Source organism: Canis lupus, chromosome 37 (genome assembly GCF_003254725.2).
Source record: "Canis lupus dingo isolate Sandy chromosome 37, ASM325472v2, whole genome shotgun sequence".
In the NCBI taxonomy this organism is placed as follows: Eukaryota; Metazoa; Chordata; class Mammalia; order Carnivora; family Canidae; genus Canis; species Canis lupus.
The window spans coordinates 27876243-27884175 of NC_064279.1; the positions used below are offsets into that span (position 1 = coordinate 27876243).

Sequence of the window (7933 nt, forward strand, 5' to 3'; positions counted from 1 at the left end):
GACTAGGAGCTCCTCGCATAGGCTTCAGAGCATTCAGTAGCACATAACAATTCCTCGATAAACATTTATTCATGAAATGAATAAATTTGTATTTCATTTCCCCTAAAAACTATAATACTCTGAGCAGTATTGGAAGTAGTATGTATAACTTCCAAACAGTGTTTTCTCCAGTGAATGCATTTAAAGTAATATGTTAAATGAAATATAACTACTAAAAATAGTAATAATAGCAACATTTTCCTGAGGGTTAGCAACGTGCCTGGCATGATGCTGAGTGTTGTATTCAGAACATCTAATATACCTACAAAACAGCCCCTTGAGTGAGATCAGTACGCCCATTTTCTAGACAGTAGTGAATGATTGATTTCAAGCCACTGCATTTTTAGATGGACTGAGATGCATCAATAGCTGATGATACAAAGAGTAACCATGAGAAGCCAATGAAGTCTGAGACACAATAATCACTTTATCCTGGGGACTTAGGGATATGTCCATTCCCATCTCTAGTCTTTGTCTTGTCTCCTTGCCATTCAAGAACTGCCTAGGTTCATTTGCTGCACTGGGAATCTCCAGCCCAGCCTGGACACTCTCTTTCTAGCACCACACCCTATGGATCCTTTCTCTAAAACCATAAAGGTCACTACCAATGATGATTGGATCAGAGATGATCTGCTTTGTCTGTCAGGGTTTAGTCAGATGAGGTGGGTTCTCAGATCCCAAAGTCGGATCTTACATCCACGTTCCCTCTGGACCAATATAAAATAGGATGTTGCAAACCCATAGTGGTGTCAGAGTGTGATGCAGCATGGGGGGGCTGAGCTCTCATGAGCTGACCAAAGAACCAGAATGATACACACCCTTCTCATTTTGATACACAGCCCTGCTCCTCTGAAGTATAAGAAAATCATTCAGGGGATGGCCTGTAGCAACTGCTCTAAGTTTCTAACACCAAAAGCCATGAAATCTGACCTCACAGGAAGCATTGAGCATCCACATACACAGAAATGACTTCTAAAGAACGCAGACTTGGTCTGAAACAATTCCTTGGAGGATATATGTTTTGACACTTATTTTCTGAGCTCTCTCCTACTACCACTCTTAGGATGAGCCCGTCCAGCTAGATTCCTGCTGAAGATCTGCCTTAGCAGAGCAGGAGACGCACTGCTGTCCTGATTCCAGTCTTATAAAGAAAGGACAGACTTATAATAGATTTCAATTGAGATGAGAAGGCTTAGTTTTAAGCCTTAAACACTCAAAATATTTGACTTCACAGGGTTCCAAGATGTATATTTCAGAACTGAATTGAGTTCACAGTTTGCAATTTTCTTACTTCTGTGAATGAAGTATTGCTGTTTTGTTCTGTTTCAACCCATGTGGCAGTGTGTTCTCATTTATTAAAACCAGAGTTATAATCTCAAATTAGTGCCTGTCAGTTTCATGCAACGTTTAGTTTACATATATGGAAGAAATGAGAATAATTCATCACAATGTCTGGTTGTTGTTTTTTCTTTTTCTTCTCCCCTGTCACTTAGAAGGAGGCATACTATTTTTTTCTCAAAATCTGTGACAAACCCAATATATTCCCACTTAAGGATATTTCATGTCTTCAAAGGCTGAGTGGGGAGCAACATTTCTTAAGGTTAGTTTACAATCAGGCTTTCCCCTTCCTAAGGAAAAAAAAAAAAGTGAGAGACAGATAAATAAACAGGCTTTGGGGCATTCAGTTGTCAGTACAGAGGGTCTGAGCTAGTGGCACATCCTGTTTGCAGTGGGGTAGGTAAACTATGGCTAAGTGCACAAACTTCTGTATTTGATAATTAGGCTTCAAAAATAAATAGTTTCAAAGGAGTACATTTGTCTTAGCTTTGAGAACGCTTTGTAGAGAATAACCAGGTCCGTAATTATACCACACATACAGGAAATTTGTTAAATCTAGGTAACAGTCATAAATTCCAATTCTGTATGTGCTTGTGTGGTCTTTCAGGTGCATTCATGGAAAAGAGGTTCAGAGCTTTCCTAGAAGTTTGTTTTTGCAGAAGTCCAAAATCTAGAAGTAAGTGCCTCAGGAAAGAACTAGAGAGACTTAAATACTGTTTCTGTTTCCATCATTATCACCTTACTTGGTAAACATGTTCCTGAGTTTTGTTGCCATCAAGGACAAGAATCATTGAGCCTATCTCTACAGAGCGATGGGAAGCATCTGCCTTCTTCCCTGTGTTCCTCGTTGCTCATTCCATTGAATTCTGGTGGTTGAGGATGGTATAAAGATGCATCTACAAGAAAAAAGAATCAAGGAGCATCTTTAGTTTCCATAGCAGCTGGCAGCATGCCTAGGCTCGGTGAGAGCAGTACATTCTGACAGGGCCAAAAGATGGCTGTCAAAATGCAAAATTAGTTTTATGGTTTTATTTTTATGTTTTTTTAAAATAATGTGCCTGATTGATAATATGTCTCTTACCCTATCACTAATTTCACTCGAGACTGTCAGTTTCTATTTTATAATATGTGTATTTTTATGAGGAGTCACTACTTTAACTCACTTTAATCCCAGCAGAGAAAAGTACAACTCAGCAAGGGGAATTGTTGATGTCACATACTTTTAGGGGTAGAAGGAGAAGATCTCAAAAGGCTAACAGGTTAACGTATTTTCTATGATTCATGTATTATTTGTTCATATTAATTTTTTAAAGATTTTATTTATGTATGTGAGGGAGAAAGAATGTGAGCAGGTGGAAGGGTGAATGGAGAGGGAGAGGGACAAGCAGACTGCCCCCCTGACCTTGGAGCCCAAAGCAGAGCTCGATCCCAGGGTCCTGAGATCAGACCCTGAGCCAAAGTCAGTTAACCGACTGAGCCACCCAGGTGCCCTTACATTAATTTTTAATTGAATCTAGATGTCAGGCTCCTCTTGAAAAACCTGCAGATCTGGAATCATAGTTGGCAATAATCTATTGGAATGGAACAGCAGCTGCCCAATTTGGGTGAGGCAGCTCGTCTCTAGCTCATCATCGTCCCAACTGTTTCCACCCTTTGGCTTCACTCATTCCCTTGAACTACCTCATTCCGGTGGGCATTTGAGTTTGGGATTCCTGGTCTAGAATGTGCAGTGATGCCTCAGCAAGAAGTCTATGGAGGGGCCCACTCAAATGGCTTTGAACATGAACTCTCTCATGAAAGGGGACAGCCTGATGCTAAAGACAAGCTTCACACTCAGCTGGATTTTGCCTGGGGATAGCTTGCATGGCTACTACAAAACAGAGGATCGTGTGCAAAATAATTGCTTAAGTGAAACTTTCTTCCTTCGAAAACACGTGAAAGTGAGTTTTACCTTACTTACAAATATAAAACTCAAAGTATGAAGAGACTTAAGGAAAGTGAAAATTGCACAGTGCTCAAACAGAAATTACTGGCTAAGGCAGGGAAGTCACGATCCCCAGTTTAGAAGTTGTGACTTTGAAGTGAAAATAGCTCTGGCAAGGAATAAAAAAGGACCATTTTAGAGAAGTTCATTGCAAAGAAAGAAAAAACATAATTTTACTAGGATGGATGATTATGGCTATAAGAAAAGAGAAATCTAGATTTCGAAATATATACAATTTCCATTTAAGCCATTTATGAAGCAATTTTATACATTTACCATATTAGTTAGAGCATTGAGCACTGGCTAAAACATCCAGCACCAAGCCATCACCTTACAGTTCTGAAATGTTACGTGAAAGTATTAACACACCTTTTAGGGAGCCCTAAGTATGAACATTCAGAATGATTTTGCTCATGAGTACATTTCAAACGATAGGAAACAATTCGCTCTTGGGTTTGAAAAACAACCCAACTCCAAGGTCATTTTAGAGACTCCCTATGGCCTGGAGAATGCAAGGGCTTTGGGTGAGACCGCTGGTTACAGCTGCCCTCTCCTCTCCCTGCAACCCCACCAAGACACTCTCTCAAGTTCTACTTTATCAAAACAGGTAATTTGTGCAATGGGACTCACCCTCTCACGTTCAGTGCAGGGTGGCAAAGGCAATGGATTGCAAAGGGCAAGAGTTAAACCTGGGACAGAAATAGCTGGGTGGGAACTGGGAAAGAGAGAGAGAGAGAGAGAGAGGGACCTGCAGCCCAGGGTTGGCTCTACGAGGCAATGACTGCTGAGCTGGAGTCTGGGTCCCAGAGACTGATGTTGAACGCTAAGTCCCAAAGAGAGGAGCTAAGTGATACAACAGAACCAATGGGCGAGCGAGGGTCAGACCTGACGAAGTGAATGCTAACACTGATTGAGTCGTCACCTTACGCCGGGTGTCCTTCCACACTCTGCGTGTATTCATTCATTTAAGTCTCAACACCACCGGGCTCTGTTCTTAGGAACCCAGGGCCCAGTTCACTGAACAAGTGATTGAAAGTCTGCCAGCAGCAAGACAAGCAGAACAGCCACCCGAAGAAATCTCCGGAGAACTGAAGTAGTTCTCGACTTGTGTATTGACTCCTGGACCAATCCTAGGAGATTGAAGGTCACAGGAAAACATATGGTTGGGGAAATCAGCAGCTTCTGACAGCCATAGTCTGATGTTTCTTTTATACATCATTTCATATTTAGATAGCACCTTCCTGATATTATCTTTCTAATCTTTCCATTAGGGAAGTGAGAAGAGAAGAGTGAAAATGACTTGTTCAAGGTTATAGAAGGCAGAGCAGTAACGGAAAATACTTTAACACTTTCCAACTAATCCCAGGCCCTACGTGCATAGGATTTAGGATGTGCTACATTAGCACTTAAAAAATAACTTTCCAGAAAATAATTATGACTTGGCTCCGTGCCTCGGCTCTATACCTGGGATGCCCAATGGGATCGTGCGCGCCTGCCAGGTTCGTGAAGATCAGTGTGCGAAAGAATTTAACAATGTGGCAGTGAGAGGATGGGGAAGTGGGCTGGGAGGTGGGGAGGGAGCCGTGAGTCGCTGGGAGCCCATCAACACCCAGCAAGAGCAGAAGGCCGCGGGAAGAGTAGGCACCTGATGCCATAGGGCAGGCCCGGGCAGTGTGGGCCCAGACCTGGAAAGACAATAACAAAATAAGCAATAATTGTAGAGTGAGCAATAAAATAAATAGATCTTAAAAATGAAATCATAACCAGCTCCTCGGTACTTACTCTACAGAGCTGTGTATCATGGGGTGTGTTTAATTTTTAAGACTCAACTTCAGAAGGCCAGTATCATCACGTCCATGTCCTGGATGTGAAGACTGGGGTGCAGAACAGGTAAGTCAGTCCCGTGTAGACAACTACCAGGTGACAGGAACGGATACTGGACCCACGTTCCCCTGCCCACAGTGTGCTCTCGGCCTGGACGTGGGGAGACCCGCGGCTATTTGGGGTTGTTCACTTCCTGCCATCTCTGGGCCCCTTTGCAACTGAGACAAACATTCCTTTCTTCAGTGAAAACCAACTCCCGTTGGCTCGGCCCTTTCTTCCCTCTTTGTGGAACTAGTCTGGCCTGTGAGGAAATTTTAGCAAATTTGTTTTGTGGATCTCAGGAATCGAGAATTCCCCAAATGACTGTTGGCTCCCACAACATTGCTTTCTGCTCCCTCTGGAGTCTTTCCTGTCCAAAGGGAGCTTTTAAGATACAGTGCAACGATAGAAAATGTATTCCTTTGACAGTCTACATAAAGCTTTGGCCTAGAAAATACCTTACTGTGTGACAAAAATAAGCATGTTTAATTATAAATAGCAAGGGACTCCAAGAAAGGGCGAAACCGTTGTTTCCACAACAAAACACTTTTGCCCACTGCCATATGTACTCACTTATTTCCCAGCACAGGAAGCATGTGTTTACTGATGGAGAGACCCAGGAGTGTGGGAACAGGTGCCTGTCCTCATAACAATAGCGACAAACAACAGCAGTGAAACTGCAGATCTTTCTGGCATCCAAAATCTGTATTCGCTTCCAGCCTCAAATTCTGTTCATTGATTCCTTTTTGGGAACAAAGAGAGACGATGAGGGACCGGTGTAGACTGTTTTACAAAGCGCATCCACATTCACACATGTCATTTATCATCATATTTTTTTAGTTCCCCATCCAAGTGATCCAAAAACTGAGCCTCGGAGAAGAGCATACCCAAAATAAGAATTTATGACTATATCTCCATTTATTTTTATTTTGTTTTTGTTTTTGTTTTTTAGAGAGAGAGCAAGTAGGAGTGGGGCAAGGGGAGAGGGAGAATCTTAAGCAGGTTCCACACCCAGTGTGGAGCCCGGTGTGGGGCGCGATCTCATGACCCCGAGATCATGACCTGAAATCAAGAGTCAGACACTTCACCTACTGAGCCACCCTGGTGCCCCATACCTCAATTTTAAAAAAGTCCCTGTACATGTGGCAAAATTCAGGTCCCGGTGATTCTCTCCAAAAAGGGTTCTCAAGGTTAAGAAAGGGATGGGGAGTGGAAGAGAGAAACCCTGTCTCCAGGTCCTCCCTTGGTCTCAGAGAAGAAAATGAGTGGCTGAGACAACAGACCCAGAAAAGAAGACAGTGGCTAAATGAAGAGCAAAATCCCACAATTTAGAGTCCGTGCTTAATTTCAATGCCAATATCACATATGTTTTGCTTTTGTTTCTCCTCTCCTTAGCAAAACTGTGAAGAAACAAAGCTGGATTTTTGCGCTGACCTCTGCATTCCACACTGTTCTTTCCTCCCCACCTACGCATCCACGGGCAGAAAATCTCGCTTCCTTAATCCATCGTCCAGCGCCCTGCTACCCGAGTGTGGTGCACAAACCCAGCAACATGAGCATGGTCTGGGGGCCTGGTAAGAAAGAAATGCAGAGTCTCAGGTGCCACCTCAGACCTACTGAATTCAATAAAATCACCATGTAGACACATTAAACAGAAAAGAACCAATCCAGGCTTTTCCTAATCTCTCTTTTTAAAGCACATCTTAAAGGAGACTAGTTCTACATCTGGCTTCTTCCGTGCTGGATGCTAGCCAGCAGGGCGATGCCTACATATAGTGCTCTCCCCAGTAAGTTCATGCTGAAGCACAATTAAATCAGTGCCCTTGGGACGCCCGGGGGGCTCAGTGGTTGAGCGTCTGCCTTTGGCTCAGGGCATGATCCCAGGGTCCCAGGATCGAGTCCCACATTGGGCTCCCCACAGGGAGCCTGCTTCTCCCTCTGCCTGTGTCTCTGCCTCTCTCTGGGTCTCTCATGAATAAAGAAATAAAATCTTTAAAAAAAAAAAAATCTGTGCCCTTAGCTCCTAAGAATAAAATGAAATTCTTGACATTTTAGGAGGTCAGTGGAGGAATTTTTGGAATCTTCTTTCTATCCAGGATGTAAAACCATGGTGGCCACCACCTCGTCTCCTCAGGCCTTGGATGTCGCTCTATCCACCCACCTGATGGTACCATGTGAAGAACACCGTGATGGAGTCATGAGGCTTGAGCTCCAGGACCGACTCAGCCACTGCTTGGTTCAACCGCTGTGGCCTGTCCCCTCAACCCGTGTGGACCTCAGTTTCTATCTTTATGAGACAGAAGCATTAAATAATAGAATATTAAAATGTCTCCCATGGAACATTAGTTCACAGATACACACATTCGAACACACACAACGTCGGTGCTTACCGTATGTGCACTTGTGCACATTAAATTTGGGGGAATTCTCTCATCTGGAGAATGAAAATACACTTATATTAAAGGACCTGAAAAGTCTTGCAGGAAAAAAAAAAGTGTAAGCGTGTAAGGAAACCTTTTAAAAAATAATTTGCCCAGAAATGACTTTCATCTTCTGCAGTTTTTCCCTCCCTATTCAACAATTAATGTTCTATGTCCACAGACAACACTTTAAGAAATGCTGGACTCGCAGACCCCAGAGCACACTTCCAGCTTTCATATCTTATCATTTTACCCCTTTCATCATGGAAGGATTCTGCTGTTTTCAAAG

General features: G+C 43.0%; 1 long non-coding RNA gene across 1 annotated transcript; it reads right to left on the minus strand.

Annotated features, from left to right (window-relative positions):
- Positions 1-1403: 1403 nt before the first annotated feature.
- LOC118353515 (uncharacterized) lies at positions 1404-7517 on the minus strand. The gene is made up of 3 exons (XR_004812631.2): positions 7386-7517; positions 5798-5966; positions 1404-2273 (listed from the first exon to the last, which is right to left on the minus strand). It is a non-coding gene; the product is annotated as an uncharacterized LOC118353515 (long non-coding RNA).
- Positions 7518-7933: the final 416 nt, after the last annotated feature.